The sequence below is a fragment of the Arvicanthis niloticus genome, chromosome 11 (genome assembly GCF_011762505.2).
Source record: "Arvicanthis niloticus isolate mArvNil1 chromosome 11, mArvNil1.pat.X, whole genome shotgun sequence".
NCBI lineage: Eukaryota > Metazoa > Chordata > Mammalia > Rodentia > Muridae > Arvicanthis > Arvicanthis niloticus.
Genome location: NC_047668.1, coordinates 25,405,186 through 25,417,926, shown reverse-complemented (window position 1 = coordinate 25,417,926; position 12,741 = coordinate 25,405,186). Strand labels below are relative to the sequence as shown.

The following is a 12,741-nucleotide window of genomic DNA, read 5'->3' as shown; positions in this document are numbered from 1 at the left end:
TACTCATACCCACTCTAGAGAGGAAATTGATTAGGAAAGAAAAATAGAAGGAAAAAATAGTACATACTCCAGAGATTAGGGGATTCAGAATTCTGCAACAAAAGAAGCATAGGTTTTATTTCCAGATGAAAGAACTAGTTATATTTTAAGAATTATGCATACAGCCAGGCAGTGGTGGCTCACGCCTTTAATCCAAGCATTTGGAGAGGCAGAGGAAGGCAGATTTCTAAGTTTGAGGCCAGCCTGGTCTACAAAGTGAGTTCAGGGACAGCCATGACTACACAGAGAAACCCTGTCTTGAAAAAAAAAAAAACAAAAAAAAAAAAAAAGAAGAAGAAATATGCATACAAATATAAAGGAGAAATTTGAAATCCCACCAGAACCAGCATGTTTATATAATGTGATTTGTGTGTGTGTACTCCTATATCTACAAATGGAATAAAATTATACATTTCAGTCTCAAATTGTTTGTTGAATTTATCAAAGACATTTTCTCCCTTTGTAGTAATCTACTGATCATAAATTGCACTGACTGAGGGTACCCACTTCTTCAGTCTTCGGCAGGGCTCTTCAGGGATAGAGCATCTCTGCTTCACTTTAGCATCAGCTGTGTGGCTCACAGTCTAGAGCTTGGAATCCTACAGATTTGTTCACTCATGTATCTGATGATTGATGCTGGATTTGGCTTAGATCTTAGCTTGGCCTGTTAGTTGGACAGTCTCCATTTGGGCTCTCTGTATGGCTGAGCTTTCTGTTGGGAGATAATTCCCCATGAATATTTCATGCTTCTGTATGGTCCAGGTTCTCTGAATAAAGGAATTTACAGCTAGTTTAAAAATGTTTTTCCAAGTAGACATTCCAGGACAGTCAAGCTCAGGGACATCTCTTTTTCTAGATATGGTCTAAAATATCAAAAGATAAACCCATGTTCCTTTCTCCTCCAGATTTTTATACATTTCAAAAGAAATATGTTTCTCTATTTCCCAAGGTAGGGTTTGGCATATTGCTGAGTGGCTCCTCACTTCTAATGTGCCCTATCATATGTTCAGGGACCATCATGACATTGACCTCCAGACACAGTGTCTTGGAAGAAGCATGCAAGATTTGTTTATGCTGTTGTTGTAATAATCTGTCATGTATGTGACCTAGAGGCCTCATATTTTCAGGCAGTATTCACCATCATACATGGCTGTATATGTGTATGTGTTTGCCCATCCATCATCTATCCACCCACCATCTGTATATTTAGCATATACATGATGTTCTTGCAAATGAGGCAAGATTTCTAACTCTTGAGAGGTTTTGGTAAAATAGTTCTGATATAATAGTTTCCTTATGAAATGGTAGCTGAATGCTCTCTCTCTCTCTCTCTATCTCTCTCTCTCTCTCTCTCTCTCTCTCTCTCTAATAATAGATGCATAAGAGCATGCAAGATGAAAGCTCCACCACCTTTTATATCATTCTCAGAAGTCATGTTGATAGTGTTCTAGATTTCATGAATCCATGACTTTCAAAGCCCTGCCCAGGTTCAAGGGTAGAGGAGGCAACATTTAACTTCAGTTGAGGAATAACAAGAGTCTGGAAAAAAATGTGAGGTCAAAATATTTGTAGACCATTAAACCAAATCCTAGCTAAGCAAACCAATATAATAGAATCTGTTTTAACCTTTTGCTTTTAAATAACCCCACGGACCCAGCATTTTAGCCTGAAATTCCTCAGAAGGGGAAGCTAAGGTAAATAAATGTCTTTGTGTCATAAATTTAAGTGTTAGTCCAGTCGCACAGGGTTAATGCCAGTGAACAGTGAAGTGAGGCACGGATAAGAGCAGGGCTCAAAAGAGAAAGATTTAGACCTGACTGCCTCTGCTACTCAATATTCATCATAATTGATTGCTCTGTCTTGCAGAATAGTGTCTAAATGGCAACATAAACATTGTCTCAGGATGAGGAAGGAAAGCAGGGAGAGTCATTTATTTACTGACTCCTGTGGCCCATTTGTTACAGTTTGCTCATGGGGCATTAATTCCTCCATGCCTCTTATGCTTGCCTGGATGGGACCACTTCAGTTCTGAATGTAGTAAATGAGAGGTAGCTTATAAGATGTGTCTAACACAATACTTTTTTTTTTTTTTGCTATCATGAATTTTGATGTAAAGATCACTGCATACATCTTGTGCACTTGACAAATTATTTGCTTTAACTGAGTAAGACATTTACATTGAGACTTCAAGAATTTGAACATGCACACTGAACTTTTCAGTCCCTTACAAATCTTCCTGGGTTTTTGTTTGTGTTTGGGTATATGTGTGTGTATGTGTGTGTAGTAACATATTTTTTCATAATCGGCATCATGTTCAGTTTTCCTTTGGTAAATTACTTTTTCAGTCTTTTGATTTTCCTACTGATGAATTTCCCCTTATTGATTTTAATATTTCTGTATAGTTTATGGATTGCATCTTTGTTTGCAAATATATTTTTGCATTGCCATTTATCTTTTATGTTTATTTTGTTATCTCTTTTATCAAACATATCTATCAATCTTTTGTTTTATACTTTCTGACTATTGAGCACAAATGCTTATGTTTTACTTTCCTTAAAATTTCCAATTTGTTATAGCAGATACATATTTTTCCTAAATCTGTTAATAGGCATTGTAATACCTGACTCTATGAGTTTTTCCTATTGCTTCTCTTTCAATCTTTGCATATTTCCATCATTCAATAGTTCTATCTCTATGTCTTCCATACTAATGATTATATTTTAATTTCTACATTAGGGTTTCTTCTGAACATTGTCCTTTGACCATCTTAAGACTGGCTACTAGAAACTATTGAACTACTTATGTATATATTATAACTTTGAATTCATAACATATATAAATATGATATGATGTAATTATAAAAGGTCTTATATATATATGTGATTCTGGATAAGATTTCTAGATATAGAATCGATGGGCTAAATATGAGAACATTTTTTAAGACTCATTATACATCTTGCTCTACCATTAAATCACTTTTCTGCAAATGTTTACTGCCATATAATCTCAAAGGTAGTGTGTGTGAACAACCATCTTACAAATTTCTATCACTTATTTCAGTTATTTATTAATTTAATAAATTAAATTGCGTTAATTTAAATTTATGTTTGATTACAATTAGAGCATGTCTTACATGTTTATTTTATGACTTGTATCATCTATCACTTTTTCTTTTCTCAATCTTTAAAAATTGAAACTCTTTTCTTTCAATTATAAAAAGTATTTTAGCAGATTATAAGAGACATTTGGAGAAAACTTTTTTGTACATTGTAGTTTGATTTCAATGGCATATGCATACACATTACCATACTCAAATCCCTTGGTTGTTTTTCCTTTGAGATTTCTTTCTTTTTTTTCTCACCAAGAGGTCAGATAAACAGTAAGATGTTTTTCAGCTAATAACCTTCATTAAACTTACAGCATTGAACAGTAAGTACAGAAATTTTACATACTGTTTCTCCTCATCTGTTTATACACACCAACTCTTCAGATCCTATACTAGAAGGAGACAGTTGATTGGCACAGCTGTACATCATTATTTGTCAAAGTCACAATGAACATTAGGGTTTGTCTTGGTACTGTGCATTCTATAGGTCTAAAAAGTGCACACAATGTATCCCTCAATGAAATATCACACCGAATAGTTTCGTTGACCTAAACACCCCTGTGCTTTTCTTATTTAGGCCAATGTCTCCCTCAGTACCCCCCAAACTGCCAATCTTTTAGCTGTCTCGATAGGTTTTCCTTTTCTAGAATGTCACAATTACAGTCATATGCTGTGCAGCCTTATCAGATGGATACTTGGTAGTACACATTTGACATTTCTATATTCATTTTCATGACTTGATATTTGAATGCTAAATAGTATTCATTGTCTGGGAATTTAGGATTTATCTACTTTCCTATTGATGGACATCTTAGTTACTTCCAAGTTTTAATAATTGTGAAGAACGCCACATAATGTTGTATGCAGTCTTTAATGTGGACTTAAGTTTTCAGTTCAGTTAGTAAATACAAGGAACACAGCTTTTAGATGCTATAATTTAAGTAGTGTGTTTAGCTTTGTAAGAAAATAACAAGCTGTCTCTTAAAATGAATATGCTATGTTAGATTTCACATTAGATACCCTTAGTAGAGTTTGACACCATCAGTATTTTGAGTTGTAGCCATTCAAATAGGTGTGCAGTTGGAGCTCAGTGGTTGTATTCAGCACTTCTTTAATGACATGTAATGTTGAGTCCTGTCTTAGTTAGAGTTGTTATTGCTGTGATGAAACACCATGACCTAAAGCAACTTGGCCAGGAAAGGGTTTAATTTGCTTACACTTCCATAGTTCATCATCAAAGGAATTCAGGGTAAAAAAAAAAAAAAGCCTCAGCTACTTCCCATGATGTCTTCATGCCTTCAAAACCAGTACCATCAGGGAGCATCTTACAGATTACGAAATTCAGCCGCTAGCATGAGGTACACCTTGACAAGCTCTGAAACATAGCTTCTCTGTGTTTCTGACCCTGGGAAACACTTCCAAAAAGATTCCATTAGCGAGGCTGGATGCTTAATCGTAACTGATTTCTAATTCCCAGATAACAAGGATCAATTGTCCCAGTAAAGCAAAAGTTTCCCTTTAGGGATTCCTCAGCCCTAGCTGACCAGATTCTTCATTAAAAATTAACAAATAGCCTCAATAGAGTCTTTAAATTTTCCCTCTGAAATTCAGAAGCCAGGCCACTATCATCTGTCTGTTCTCAGTATTATCTTCTATGTTTCTTCAGAAAAGGCACTTGAGCTCACAACACTCAATGACTTTTCTAGCCCAATGTTGCAAAGTCCTGCAATCCTCCCCAAAACAATACAGTCAAGTCCAGCACATCAATACCCCAATATCCTGGAACCATTCTCTGTATTAGATACAGTTAGTATGGCTGAGGTGAATTCAAATGGAAAGGGTTTATTTTGTTGATACTTTCATATTTTATCATCAGAGAAGTCCCAACAGGAACTCAAGCAGGGCCTGAACCTAGAGTCAGGAGCTGATGCAGAGGCCATGGGAAAAGACTGCTTTTTTACAACACTCTGGGCACTGTAGGCCTACCCACGTCAATCACTAATTTTAAAAAATGCCCTCTAGGCTTGCCTACAAGCTGATCTTATGTTGGCAATTTCTCAACCAAGGCACCCTCTTCTCAGATGGCACTAGCTTGTGTCAAGGTGACAGAACCATTCCATATGTTGCCTGATTAATTGATTTCTTTGAGGTTTCTGGGTTTTTGTTTGTTTGTTTGTTTATTTTTGGTTTTTTGTTTTTAAGCAGGTGATTTTTTTTCTTAATATAGAATGTTAATAGCTTCTTTGTATTTTCTGGAAAATACTATTTATCAGATATTTCTTTTGTAAATACTTTCCCCAGTATGTGATTCATGTTTTCATTCTCGACATTAGTTTATAGAGAAGTAGTTTTAAATTTTAATAAATTCCAACTTATTTCTTTTTTCAATGGCAGCATTGATGTTTTGTTTTCTAAAACCAGTCACCATTTCCAAGGTCGTTTACATGTTCTTCTATTACTTTTTAAGATTGTATAATATTGAGTTACTTTCTGAGAAGGACTTAAAAAAAATGGGTCTCAACTCAAGTTTTCCACAAGGATGCCTCATTGCCCTAGAACCTTTGTTTAATGTCCTTGCCCTCAACCATGCACCAACATCTTAAAGAAGACTGTCCATTCTCCACTAAGTTAATTTCCTTTGTCAAAGACCAGTTAACTATTTATGTGTAGGGCTATTTATGGTGTGGTCTATCGGTTCTTCCTTACTGATTAATTTATCTGTTTTTGTCAATATTATGCCATCTTGATGACTGCCATAAGTTGTGAAGTAAGGCAGTGTTAGCCCTTTGCCTTTCTTCTCCTTCAGCATTGACTTGTTCTGGTTCTTTTGCTTCTTCAGACAAACTTTAGAATCACTTTGTCAATAGCCATCAAACAACTAGCTGTGTTTTGTTTACCAGTGTGTTGAATCTGCTTATCAAGTTATAATCAGTGATTAGCTAGAAGAAGTATGACATTTTATTTTTCTTTTTATGCTTTTTTAGATTACCCTTTTTTCTCCAAATAAGTATATATTACACTCAGGTTAGAATAAATATATTTAAATATATTTAAAATGAAAGCATAAAAATAAGAGAAAGCTGGTTTCTCTGTGTAAATAATCCTACAGCTTTTCTCTATCCATTTTGTGTATTTTAAACAGGTTTTCAATAAATCTTCTTATTGTGTAAGTCTTAAGATTTCCAAAATTTTAATAATACAATCCTGAAAATTTAACTTAGCAGACTGGGTCTAGTTTGTTTAAAAATAGTTATAATTCAACAAACATTTCTTCAATATCGATGACACATGACCTATTTTGTTACCCATGTTGCAAATGACAGAGTAATGCAGTGATTGCAGGTGTGATTCATTTAAGAAGGTTTTTTGTTTGTTTGTTTTTCTAACTTTTATAAAGATAAAAAGTTGAATAAAGGGGGCACTGGGAAGATACTGGACTTTAGTTCTAGACACTAGGCTGAGGAGATGTTCATCTTCAGTTGTAACAGTGGTAGAGCTGACGATGTAAATGTCAAAGACCAGGAGCACTTTAAATCAGACAATTTTAATTGTCTGATTTATTATTTATTGTTATTTCGGATGGTAACTAGAGACACTGAGTTAGTAACAGAAATAGTAATTTTGGTTATCAGGGTTTGAACAACAGCTAATGTTTTGCAAATTTCTGAGTGCTTAGTTATTTCCAAGAAAAAGGAAGAGATGTGTAAACTTTTCTAGAGAACTGAAGGAAATATTCTTATCAAAGGGATAAAATCAGAGTTTGAGAGAAGCTGTGAAGCAAAACAGGGAGGATGGTGATGATGGCTTCAGATGCATACTGTTTTAAGAAATAACTGCCTACATTATCTGGGACAAATCTTTTTGCTGTTTGGGTGTTCATATTTCTTGAGGTTAAATGATTAGGGTGGAGGATTACATTTTTAAGATCAGGACTGTATCACTAGCAGGTGAAGCTATGATCACAAACCACTTCGTCATGGTATTAATTAGTAGAAAGCTTACCCAGGGCAATGTGCATCTGTTCAGGCCACTATGATAGAATACTAAAACCTCAGTGGTCTATAGACAACAACAGGTATTCCTCACAGTTACTATGGCAGGGACGTCTTAAATTAAGCTGCCAGCAGACAGACCTTGCTGATTGCTATTCATAGATAGCACTGTATCACTGTATGATCACGTGGTGGAAAGCGAGTAAGGCAGCTCCCTAAGGTCTCTGTTACAAAAAGCATGCCCCTCACATAATCATAGAGCTCTGTCCCCATACCCAGCTATCTCGTCTCATCAGTGTGCCATGGGCTAACATTATTCTACTAGTGATTATATATTAACATGAATGTTAGAGGGAAATCATTACTCAGAACCTAGAAACATGAAGGGACTCATGAAGGAGACAGCAGTTTGGAATGAAGTATTTAACCATGGTGTCAAGCACTAGTGTGCTCTATAGAGACAGGGCCTGGTAAGAAGAAATTACCATGGAAATAAAGAAAATAGATCAACAACAACAGCAACAAGACCCACATGGAAAGAGAAAAACAAGAAGAAACTAGCTGAGAAAATACAGTAATTTGAAAAAGGTTAAAGGTTATATTATGCCAAGGTCCCTAAGGCATTACCAGGCAGGCAGTTCTCTGGAGTAGAGCTACCTGGGGGACTTTTTAAATACTTGTGACTGAACACCTTAAAATTAAGTTAAAAACTGAAAAGTGGTATTTTTCAACTTGACACTGATATTTTTCAAAATTCTTTCCAAAGATAACAAAAACAAAAACCTAATATGTTTTTTTGTTCACCCATTACCTTTCTCAGAATTGAATATACACTTGTATTAACTCAACTTGAATTTCTCCTGGCTCTCAGACTAAAAGACTGTGGTTAAAGGACATGTTCAGATCCTTCCTAGATGTTGGAAATCAAGAGACCAAAAGGCTGTCTACTTCCCAGACAAAGGGAGGAAATAGAAAAAAAATGGTACCCATGGTTCCATGGCCTCTCTTTCTGGGGTGTTTGTTTTAATTGTCTAAGCACGGGACTTTTAGGTGTCTTCAGTCAGCATGTAATGGAACTGTAACTTTCCAGCAAACTTCCTGTCTATAAGACTAAGTTCAAGGACTTAGCTCATAGCGTGCCCCACCCGTTTAACACAACCTGCCTTTCCTGGTCTCCTCTTTCCACTCTGGTATAAGAGTCACCTTGCTTCTATTGTTTCTCTTCCATTCCATAGGCTTCTGCTCCTGCAATATTTTTTTTAATTGCTGCTGCCTGGAATATTTTTCTTGTTATGTCTTTGCAAGGCCAATTTCAGTGTTAATCTTGTGATGTTTCCATATCATCTCCTTTATTTAGCATATCACACACACCTACAAACAAATATTTGCTTCTGATAAATCATATTTATTTCCTAATTTGTTACATTTCTTGAGAGCAAACTCTAAGCCGTATTGATCTTTGCATTTCTTTCTTGCTCAGTGAAACTTGCAAGTAAGAGATACGCAAAAAAAAAAAAAGAAAAAAAAAAAGTTTCCCAATATGAATGCTTAATGAATACAGCACCCACCAAGTACTGAGAATCCAAGAGCTTCTCTTTCCATAGATTGTCTCCATAGTGAGAGTGATCTTTTAAAAATATCAGTCTATGGCTGGCAAGATGTCTCCACAGGCAACAGTGCTTGCTGTGACCACCAGAGTTTGATCCCTGGTGGTAGGACAGAACTGATTTCTGGAAGTTCTCCTCTCAACTGCCCAAGGTTTTCATAGCATCTGTTCTCTCTTGCTTTACTATGCTAATGTACTTCTCCTGTTCTCTTACTCTAGGCATCTCTTTTCACCTTCTTCTCCTCCTGTCACTTTCCTGTCCATCACCCTGCCTGAGCAATCTTCCTCGATCAGAGCACATATGTGTTCCCTCAGCCTGGGATATTCTTTCCTTGCTAGTGAGTGACTGCTTCTTCTTCCAGCTTCAGGTCTCAGCTTAGATGTCACTTTCTCACTGAGCTCCTCTCCATATCTCCTGTCCCTGCTGACATGTCTAGTGGCTTTAGACTGTTTACAGTGCTTGTTGCAGTGTATAATTTCTACTTTGAGTCCTTATTTTTCTTCCTGTTCATTCATCTTGATTCTATTAGACAGTACACAGAAGATCTTGTGTATGGTATTCTAAGATACAGAATCAGCATTGTGTCAGAGGCATCATGCCAATTACTTATGACTGATGGGAGGCAAGCTTATGGTGGTACTCCCCTAAGGTACTTTACTCTTCCTCCCTTCCCTGTATTCTTAGCTCTAAACCTCATCCTTATCTTGTAAATACAATGGTGTGCTGACTGCGTGACTGGCTCTCTCCTGAACAGTGTTATCATCACCTGGAATCACAACCGTTTCATGTAAATTTCTAACTCTCTGATGAAAAATACATGGGAGTCCTTGTTTCGTTGTATTTTTCCCTTCCAACAAAACTGAAATTAATCTTCTCCTTGCTTATCTCTTTCTGCATTTTTTAAAAGACACTTGGCAGGAGAGCAGTTGTTCTCCTGTAAGGTTAGGAATAAAAGCAATACTATTAAAAGGTCCTGCTAACACCGCTCCCACCCCTTGTCTTTTTGCTGTAACACTGTAAAGTAAAGGCTGGGTTTAGAACTATCAGTACAAAACCATCCTGACTACCTTGAGTAATCCAATAATAGCTATGCATTTTATCTAAGATTTTTTAAAAATCTGATTCGATAGAGCTAATTTAGTTTCTCTAAGCTCTGGTTTTAAATCTAATTAAGACATCTTAAATGGCTCAATTTCCATTTGGGTAGCTGGCTTTGCCTATAATTTTCAGGTTTCAAGCCTTCTCTAATGAATTCCTTCCATTGCTTTTCTGCAATTAAGCTTTCCTTCCATTAAGTTCCATCAGGCACAGTCATAAGGCAGATTGTGAACCAGTCAGTCTCATTAATTAAGAACAAAAGAAGATTTCTGAGAAGATATCCTTGTATACAATGCATTTTAGAGGACAGGCCTAACTTCTGGCCTAACCAAATACAGATAATTTGGAGACAGATTTCTAAGCTTCCTCACACATTTTGTATTTTCATGGCCTCTCACGACCATGAGACTCCTCAGGTCCTCAAGAGGTTAAAAGCAGAGTCTATCGTTATGTACCTAAGTAGAGCCTCAGGCTTCAGGAAGATGGCTTTAGCTTGCCCTTTGGCAAAGAGTAAAGCAGCAATTGCCAGCTCAGGGCCTTCGAGTTGAATGTATCACTTTCACTGAGCAATCTGCCCTTGTTGTCCTGTGGCCTGCAGACCTGAACTTCAGCCTCTATTTCAAATGCATTATGTTACACTGCACCATCTGGTCAGCCCATCCAGCATCCAAGAGATTTGGAATCCTAGTGTAGAGGAGCTAATTAGGTTCCGTGAAGGTTTCATGATTTGCTATTCTAGCCAAACAAACAAAAATAAATTATTGAAATATTTTCTTTATGTTCTCCATGTTTAACATATTCAAAAATATAAGAATAAACTATTCCCCAAATAGTAGGAAATTATTGGAGAAATTGTTGAGTCCGTTTTGCATAACTGATTGTGCATATGTTCTAAATTGTAATCCATTTGGACTTGAGGTTGATAAGAATGTTTAATGTGTTTCTGCCCCATTTTACAGTGGGTAGTTTCCATGCTAAGTGCTTTAATGTATGTCCGTGCTGCTAATCTGTCACTTGAGGCTGTACAGTTCAAAGCGTTGTGTGGACTTTATGAATTCAGATTTATTGACATAATGCTTATTTTAACTGAGACTTACTTATGTTTGTGCCCTTTTGAAAGTCATGCCATTGAGACAGGCAAAATTCAGATTTTACATCTGTTCTTAGACAATTAAACAATCCACTTATTGACTTTCAGAATAACAAATGCAAATATTTAAGCTCCTTTCCTTTGCCAAGTTTAGACACCATCCAGCTTGTTCTAAGGAAGTCTTAACTAAAACTGAGATTTCCTCTAAAGCCTGAATCCTAAAAACAAAGTTGGCTTCCAGTAATACAATTCAAATTAATTGGTAATTCACAATATGTCTTTAGAAGTCATATCAAATTGCCTTGAAATGTAGTGAGAATGACACATCTATTATGATAAAAGCTACCCAAAAATTTCTGAATCAAGCATGAAGATACTTATGTGAAGATATCTGTTACACTTGAATTAAAATAAACAATTGTAGAAAGTATCACTAGTTATATAAAAAATGTATATATAAAAAACTGACCCTACTTTGTAATCTATCTGTAATTTCCACACAGAGATTTCCTATTATACACTTTGAGGGTAAGTGCTAGTTGCTTTTATTATCTTGCATGTTGTTTATATATAAACAAGATACATTTTTAAAACATTTTATATGAACAGTTATTTTATCTGCATACACATCTATGCACTTCATTCATGCAATGGCTGAGAGGCCAAAAGAAGGCATTAGATGCGCTGGAACTGGCGTTACAGAGGGTTGTGAGCTACCCTGAAGGTTGGGTTCTAAGAACTGAATTTGGTTCCAGTGCAAAAGCATAAAACGTAAAAGAGCCATTTGTCTTAATGAGATCTAAGTGTTGATCTGGGTTTGTAACACTGGAAATCTCCATTAAGAACAGGTGCCCCTGTCATAGGTGATGGGCATATGGAGTCATTTACTCACAGTAATTATTTCTCTTTATAGATGGCAGTAAAAATATCACATTTTACACCATTTATGATTTAAAACATAGGAGAAAGAGAAAAGTGTGCATTGTACATTGGCTAATATATCTGACATTTGAAAAATCAAAATTTAATTGTTTTTGTAAAAGTGCTCCCTTTTCCAGTTTATTGAATAGACCCTGAAATTAAATAAACAGCATGGTATAGTATCCATTTTACATTAAGGCCTATTGGTAAACCCAGCCACTGTTAGAATGAGATTGTTGCTCAAATCTGGTTTATCATTATCCAATGGTTAAAATGTGTTTAATGGTTCCACTAAAATTAGCTTGAAATATTGCACAGGAGAACATTTTTCTCTTTGTATGGTTTGTACATAAAAATTTAGAAGAAAAACAAGAAATTTTTCTATAACCTGCACGTATATGAAATAATTATTAGGTCTGTGGGCACATAATCTTTAATTCTTTCCAATACCACGCTTTTTAAGACATAAATTGCAGCAAGGTAGACATTTTAGAAATTACGTTAAAAATGTTTTTGAATATCATTTCATTTCACATATCTAAACAAATTATTACAAAGCAGTATATATACACCAAGTCATCTTATGGAATTTTCTCCCTCCCCTTAACCCTGCCTTCGTGTGACAAGACAACTCCTTCTCAATTATATCTAAGCAGACATTAGTCAACCAATGATGGCTGATGAACCGTAGTTATCTCTTCCACCAGATTGTAAGTTGTTTTGAGAGCATAATCAATTTCTAATTTATTTTTACATGTTCTCTGGCTCTTAATAGATTCTCTGCCAATGAATGTGTAGGTCAGGATTCCAGAGGAAATTGATGACACCCAACTGGCATAATTGTAAAGAGTGTTACAAGGGGATTGTTTATAAGAGTATGAGCAGGGT

The 12,741-nt window shown here is 35.8% G+C and overlaps 1 protein-coding gene across 4 annotated transcripts in view; it reads left to right on the top strand.

The window, feature by feature from the left end:
• The window catches only part of Immp2l (inner mitochondrial membrane peptidase subunit 2), an 826,273-nt gene that overhangs the window by 669,178 nt on the left and 144,354 nt on the right, over window positions 1-12,741 (top strand). The window lies entirely within an intron of this gene.